This window comes from Phyllobates terribilis, unplaced genomic scaffold (assembly GCF_046119375.1).
Source record: "Phyllobates terribilis strain yellow unplaced genomic scaffold, ASM4611937v1 Scaffold_4__5_contigs__length_816908805, whole genome shotgun sequence".
NCBI classification, from domain to species: domain Eukaryota; kingdom Metazoa; phylum Chordata; class Amphibia; order Anura; family Dendrobatidae; genus Phyllobates; species Phyllobates terribilis.
In genome coordinates, this window is record NW_027362764.1 from 692,099,725 (window position 1) to 692,104,724 (window position 5,000).

Here is a 5,000-nt window from a genome sequence, read left to right on the forward strand (position 1 = left end):
ATTTACTTTTAATACTAGGCTTCTTTTCACCAGGACCAGCGACTCCCGCATGACTGGAGGCAACCACCGCTGACCTGGAGGCAACCACCGGTAACCTGGAGGCCAGTTTACAGCACAACCCAAGCAAAACACCTTTGGAGGCCACACGACCCCCCCGAAGAGCAGCTCAAATTCACTCGCAACCATCTCACCCTCTTCCTTCATTCACTCCTGGGCGTTTCGCTCCACCCCAAGTTGCGGGTCCAGCTTGCTCTTTCTGTCACATCCCCGCGATGAACGGTTTAGCCTGCAGGAGACCCTGCACCGAGCCATTTTTAAACACATCTGATGCAGCAGGTGTTTCATTGCTCAACAAACAACACCTATAGGGACGGCACAGCCTATGCATCGGTCCTTCGGAGACCGCCCCAGAACGGCCAGAGTTCTCGTCCCCACGCGAGCCTGAGGAAGGCTGGCCGGGCGATGGGCCAAGCAGCATCTACTGGCCATACCACCTTGGATACGTCCGATCTCGGAAGCAAAGCAGAGATGGGTTCGGAAATACTTGGTTGGGACACCTCCTGAGAACACCAGGTATTGTAGACAATTTTGATGACGTTTTGCCATCTTGCCCAGCTCGGCTAGCATTGAGTGGCGCCTTGCTGGACACCGACCTTACGTAAAGTAGAGGCTGGAAGTCCCAAGCCTCCCAAGCCCCCCAAGACCTCTAAGATAAGGACGCAACCCCGCCGCCTCTACCAGGCCTCACACCGAGCTCCTTGCCACGGCTAGGAGTGCTTATTGACCCCGCAGCCGGCCGTATGCAAATGATGGCGTTAAAAGCATCTCGCGCTGTGAAGGGGCCAGGCTTTCAGCAGCTGCCCAGGAGATGGTTTTAGAGGGCGACCGCCTAACGAGGGCCAGCAGAAGTAACGTCTTCTTCTTCAAAGAAGCTTGTGTAACTAACCCAATCAGACAGCTGCCCAGGAGCTAACCTCAGTGCTAGGAAGGAGCGGGAGGGAATTGAGGGGGTGGTTCCTGCTAAGGCCCTGAAATAATAATAAGACAGGCAGGAGAGTCTGACGCATGGTGGCGGAAAAGCTGCAGGTGCAAATAGGGAATGTGGTCTCGTGCGAGCAACTTGTGCATGCTCACTGTGTGTGAGTGTGCGCTTCCTAGGTACGGCGCGCTGCAGACAGTCAAAAGGGTTGCTCCCTTTCATTAAAAGTTAATCCCCGGCTGCAGGCTATTAGAAAGCAACTAACCGCGCTCTACTCACCCTACCCAGGTCTACCGGTGAGTCTCGCCGCTGCTCCCGGCCTGTGGCATTGGCCGCGACGCTGACGTTCCGTCGACAGCGCGGCAGCCGATCAGTGAGCTCAGCGGCTCTGAGCGGGGCGTTCTGTCTACAAGACCTTTTTAAGGAGCCAGCAAAAAAGTGAAGAGAAAAGAAAGCACAAAAGCACCTTGTCTTACTAAGCACTGGAAAGGGCAGCCGGCAACCGGACGTCAAAGTGGAAAAGCAGCAAGTGAGAGGCCTGTCTCTGCCTGTCTCTGCCTGTCTCTGCCTGTCTCTGCCTGTCTCTGCCTGTCTCTGCCTGTCTCTGCCTGTCTCTGCCTGTCTCTGCCTGTCTCTGCCTGTCTCTGCCTGTCTCTGCCTGTCTCTGCCTACGGCCACACCACCCTGAACACACCCGATCTCGTCTGATCTCGGAAGCTAAGCAGGGTCAGGCCTGGTTAGTACTTGGATGGGAGGCTGCCTGGGAATACCAGGTGCTGTAGGCTTTTGCTTTTTCTTACTTCCACCAGCAGGGGTCACTCTCCTCTATGCCTTTTTTCCATTCCTTTTTTCACAAGCGCACACATGCTCCTTTCTTCTTTTCATTTGCTTTCTCTCTTGCGCTATTTAATCCTTGCAAAATACCAGCATCCTTCTCATCACCGTGGGCCTCCAGCATTGCTGCTTATTTACTTTTAATACTAGGCTTCTTTTCACCAGGACCAGCGACTCCCGCATGACTGGAGGCAACCACCGCTGACCTGGAGGCAACCACCGGTAACCTGGAGGCCAGTTTACAGCACAACCCAAGCAAAACACCTTTGCAGGCCACACGACCCCCCCGAAGAGCAGCTCAAATTCACTCGCAACCATCTCACCCTCTTCCTTCATTCACTCCTGGGCGTTTCGCTCCACCCCAAGTTGCGGGTCCAGCTTGCTCTTTCTGTCACATCCCCGCGATGAACGGTTTAGCCTGCAGGAGAACCTGCGCCGAGCCATTTTTAAACACATCTGATGCGGCAGGTGTTTCATTGCTCAACAAACAACACCTATAGGGACGGCACAGCCTATGCATCGGTCCTTCGGAGACCGCCCCAGAACGGCCAGAGTTCTCGTCCCCACGCGAGCCTGAGGAAGGCTGGCCGGGCGATGGGCCAAGCAGCGTCTACTGGCCATACCACCTTGGATACGTCCGATCTCGGAAGCAAAGCAGAGATGGGTTCGGAAATACTTGGTTGGGACACCTCCTGAGAACACCAGGTATTGTAGACAATTTTGATGACGTTTTGCCATCTTGCCCAGCTCGGCTAGCATTGAGTGGCGCCTTGCTGGACACCGACCTTACGTAAAGTAGAGGCTGGAAGTCCCAAGCATCCCAAGCCCCCCAAGACCTCTAAGATAAGGACGCAACCCCGCCGCCTCTACCAGGCCTCACACCGAGCTCCTTGCCACGGCTAGGAGTGCTTATTGACCCCGCAGCCGTCCGTATGCAAATGATGGCGTTAAAAGCATCTCGCGCTGTGAAGGGGCCAGGCTTTCAGCAGCTGCCCAGGGGATGGTTTTAGAGGGCGACCGCCTAACGAGGGCCAGCAGAAGTAACGTCTTCTTCTTCAAAGAATCTTGTGTAACTAACCCAATCAGACAGCTGCCCAGGAGCTAACCTCAGTGCTAGGAAGGAGCGGGAGAGAATTGAGGGGGTGGTTCCTGCTAAGGCCCTGAAATAATAATAAGACAGGCAGGAGAGTCTGACGCATGGTGGCGGAAAAGCTGCAGGTGCAAATAGGGAATGTGGTCTCGTGCGAGCAACTTGTGCATGCTCGCTGTGTGTGAGTGTGCGCTTCCTAGGTACGGCGCGCTGCAGACAGTCAAAAGGGTTGCTCCCTTTCATTAAAAGTTAATCCCCGGCTGCAGGCTATTAGAAAGCAACTAACCGCGCTCTACTCACCCTACCCAGGTCTACCGGTGAGTCTCGCCGCTGCTCCCGGCCTGTGGCATTGGCCGCGACGCTGACGTTCCGTCGACAGCGCGGCAGCCGATCAGTGAGCTCAGCGGCTCTGAGCGGGGCGTTCTGTCTACAAGACCTTTTTAAGGAGCCAGCAAAAAAGTGAAGAGAAAAGAAAGCACAAAAGCACCTTGTCTTACTAAGCACTGGAAAGGGCAGCCGGCAACCGGACGTCAAAGTGGAAAAGCAGCAAGTGAGAGGCCTGTCTCTGCCTACGGCCACACCACCCTGAACATGCCCGATCTCGTCTGATCTCAGAAGCTAAGCAGGGTAGGGCCTGGTTAGTACTTGGATGGGAGACCGCCTGGGAATACCAGGTGCTGTAGGCTTTTGCCTTTTCTTACTTCCACCAGCAGGGGTCACTCTCCTCTTTGCCTTTTTTCCATTCCTTTTTTCACAAGCGCACACATGCTCCTTTCTTCTTTTCATTTGCTTTCTCTCTTGCGCTATTTAATCCTTGCAAAATACCAGCATCCTTCTCATCACCGTGGGCCTCCAGCATTGTTGCTTATTTACTTTTAATACTAGGCTTCTTTTCACCAGGACCAGCGACTCCCGCATGACTGGAGGCAACCACCGCTGACCTGGAGGCAATCACCGGTAACCTGGAGGCCAGTTTACAGCACAACCCAAGCAAAACACCTTTGCAGGCCACACGACCCCCCCGAAGAGCAGCTCAAATTCACTCGCAACCATCTCACCCTCTTCCTTCATTCACTCCTGGGCGTTTCGCTCCACCCCAAGTTGCGGGTCCAGCTTGCTCTTTCTGTCACATCCCCGCGATGAACGGTTTAGCCTGCAGGAGACCCTGCGCCGAGCCATTTTTAAACACATCTGATGCGGCAGGTGTTTCATTGCTCAACAAACAACACCTATAGGGACGGCACAGCCTATGCATCGGTCCTTCGGAGACCGCCCCAGAACGGCCAGAGTTCTCGTCCCCACGCGAGCCTGAGGAAGGCTGGCCGGGCGATGGGCCAAGCAGCGTCTACTGGCCATACCACCTTGGATACGTCCGATCTCGGAAGCAAAGCAGAGATGGGTTCGGAAATACTTGGTTGGGACACCTCCTGAGAACACCAGGTATTGTAGACAATTTTGATGACGTTTTGCCATCTTGCCCAGCTCGGCTAGCATTGAGTGGCGCCTTGCTGGACACCGACCTTACGTAAAGTAGAGGCTGGAAGTCCCAAGCATCCCAAGCCCCCCAAGACCTCTAAGATAAGGACGCAACCCCGCCGCCTCTACCAGGCCTCACACCGAGCTCCTTGCCACGGCTAGGAGCGCTTATTGACCCCGCAGCCGGCCGTATGCAAATGATGGCGTTAAAAGCATCTCGCGCTGTGAAGGGGCCAGGCTTTCAGCAGCTGCCCAGGGGATGGTTTTAGAGGGCGACCGCCTAACGAGGGCCAGCAGAAGTAACGTCTTCTTCTTCAAAGAATCTTGTGTAACTAACCCAATCAGACAGCTGCCCAGGAGCTAACCTCAGTGCTAGGAAGGAGCGGGAGGGAATTGAGGGGGTGGTTCCTGCTAAGGCCCTGAAATAATAATAAGACAGGCAGGAGAGTCTGACGCATGGTGGCGGAAAAGCTGCAGGTGCAAATAGGGAATGTGGTCTCGTGCGAGCAACTTGTGCATGCTCGCTGTGTGTGAGTGTGCGCTTCCTAGGTACGGCGCGCTGCAGACAGTCAAAAGGGTTGCTCCCTTTCATTAAAAGTTAATCCCCGGCTGCAGGCTATT

The 5,000-nt window shown here is 54.8% G+C and overlaps 2 non-coding genes across 2 annotated transcripts; both read left to right on the forward strand.

The window, feature by feature from the left end:
- The first annotated feature begins 1,645 nt into the window (after nucleotides 1-1,645).
- LOC141266238 (5S ribosomal RNA) lies at nucleotides 1,646-1,764 on the forward strand. The gene has a single exon (XR_012320290.1). It is a non-coding gene; the product is annotated as a 5S ribosomal RNA (ribosomal RNA).
- A 1,706-nt stretch (nucleotides 1,765-3,470) lies between these two features.
- On the forward strand, nucleotides 3,471-3,589 carry LOC141269889 (5S ribosomal RNA). Its single transcript, XR_012321550.1, has one exon. It is a non-coding gene; the product is annotated as a 5S ribosomal RNA (ribosomal RNA).
- Nucleotides 3,590-5,000: the final 1,411 nt, after the last annotated feature.